The sequence below is a fragment of the Triticum dicoccoides genome, chromosome 7B, assembly GCF_002162155.2.
Source record: "Triticum dicoccoides isolate Atlit2015 ecotype Zavitan chromosome 7B, WEW_v2.0, whole genome shotgun sequence".
Lineage (NCBI taxonomy): Eukaryota > Viridiplantae > Streptophyta > Magnoliopsida > Poales > Poaceae > Triticum > Triticum dicoccoides.
The window spans coordinates 502,708,168-502,710,364 of NC_041393.1; positions in this window are offsets into that span (position 1 = coordinate 502,708,168).

The window sequence follows — 2,197 nt, forward strand, 5'->3', positions numbered from 1 at the left end:
CCTGTGTTTACAAGAAAGTGAGTGGGAGCTCTGTAGCATTTCTCATATTATATGTAGATGACATACTTTTTATGGGAAATGATATAGAACTTTTGGACAGCATTAAGGCCTACTTGAATAAGTGTTTTTCAATGAAGGACCTTGGAGAAGCTGCTTACATATTAGGCATCAAGATCTATAGGGATAGATCGAGACGCCTAATAGGTCTTTCACAAAGCACATACCTTGATAAGATTTTGAAGAAGTTCAAAATGGATCAGTCCAAGAAAGGGTTCTTGCCTATATTGCAAGGTGTGAGATTGAGCTCGGCTCAATGCCCGACCACGGCAAAAGATAAAGAAGAGATGAGTGTCATCCCCTATGCCTCGGCCATAGGATCTATTATGTATGCCATGCTGTGTACCAGACCTGATGTAAACCTGGCCGTAAGTTTGGTAGGAAGGTACCAAAGTAATCCCGGCAAGGAACACTGGACAGCGGTCAAGAATATCCTGAAGTACCTGAAAGGGACAAAGGACATGTTTCTCGTTTATGGAGGTGACGAAGAGCTCGTCGTAAAGGGTTACGTCGACGCTAGCTTCGACACAGATCTGGATGACTCTAAGTCACAAACCAGATACGTGTATATGTTGAATCGTGGAGCAGTAAGCTGGTGCAGTTGCAAGCAGAGCGTCGTGGCGGGATCTACATGTGAAGCGGAGTACATGGCAGCCTCGGAGGCAGCACATGAAGCAATATGGATGAAGGAGTTCATCACCGACCTAGGAGTCATACCCAATGCGTCGGGGCCAATCACTCTCTTCTGTGACAACACTGGAGCTATTGCCCTTGCCAAGGAGCCCAGGTTTCACAAGAAGACCAGGCACATCAAGCATCGTTTCAACTCCATCCGTGCAAATGTTCAAGATGGAGACATAGAAATTTGCAAAGTACATACGGATCTGAATGTCGCAGATCCGTTGACTAAACCTCTTCCGCGAGCAAAACATGATCAACACCAAAAGTCTATGGGTGTTCGATTCATCACAATGTAACTAGATTATTGACTCTAGTGCAAGTGGGAGACTGTTGGAAATATGCCCTAGAGGCAATAATAAAAGGATTATTATTATATTTCCTTGTTCATGATAATTGTCTTTTATTCATGCTATAATTGTATTATCCGGAAATCGTAATACACGTGTGAATACTTAGACCACAACGTGTCCCTAGTAAGCCTCTAGTTGACTAGCTCGTTGATCAACAGATAGTCATGGTTTCCTGACTACGGACATTGGATGTCATTGAGAATGGGATCACATCATTAGGAGAATGATGTGATGGACAAGACCCAATCCTAAGCATAGCACAAAGATCGTGTAGTTCGTTTGCTAGAGCTTTTCCAATGTCAAGTATCTTTTCCTTAGACCATGAGATCGTGTAACTCCCGGATACCATAGGAGTGCTTTGGGTGTACCAAACGTCACAACGTAACTGGGTGGCTATAAAGGTGCACTACAGGTATCTCCGAAAGTGTCTGTTGGGTTGACACGGATCAAGACTGGGTTTTGTCACTCCGTATGACGGAGAGGTATCTCTGGGCCCACTCGGTAATGCATCATCATAATGAGCTCAAAGTGACCAAGTGTCTGGTCACGGGATCATGCATTACGGTACGAGTAAAGTGACTTGCCGGTAACAAGATTGAACGAGGTATTGGGATACTGACGATCGAATCTCGGGCAAGTAACGTACCGATTGACAAAGGGAATTGTATACGTGGTTGCTTAAATCCTCGACATCGTGGTTCATCCGATGAGATCATCGAGGAGCATGTGGGATCCAACATGGGTATCCAGATCCCGCTGTTGGTTATTGACCGGAGAGCCGTCTTGGTCATGTCTGCATGTCTTCCGAATCCGTAGGGTCTACACACTTAAGGTTAGGTGACGCTAGGGTTGTATGAATATGAGTATGCAGCAAACTGAAAGTTGTTCGGAGTCCCGGATGAGATCCCGGACGTCACGAGGAGTTCCAGAATGGTCCGGAGGTAAAGAATTATATATGGGAAGTCGAGTTTCGGCCATCGGGAAAGTTTCGGGGTCCAGCGGTATTGTACCGGGACCACCGGAAGGGTCCCAGGGGTCCACCGGGTGGGGCCACCTATCCCGGAGGGCCCCATCGGCTGAAGTGTGAGGGGAACCAGCCCCTAGTGGGC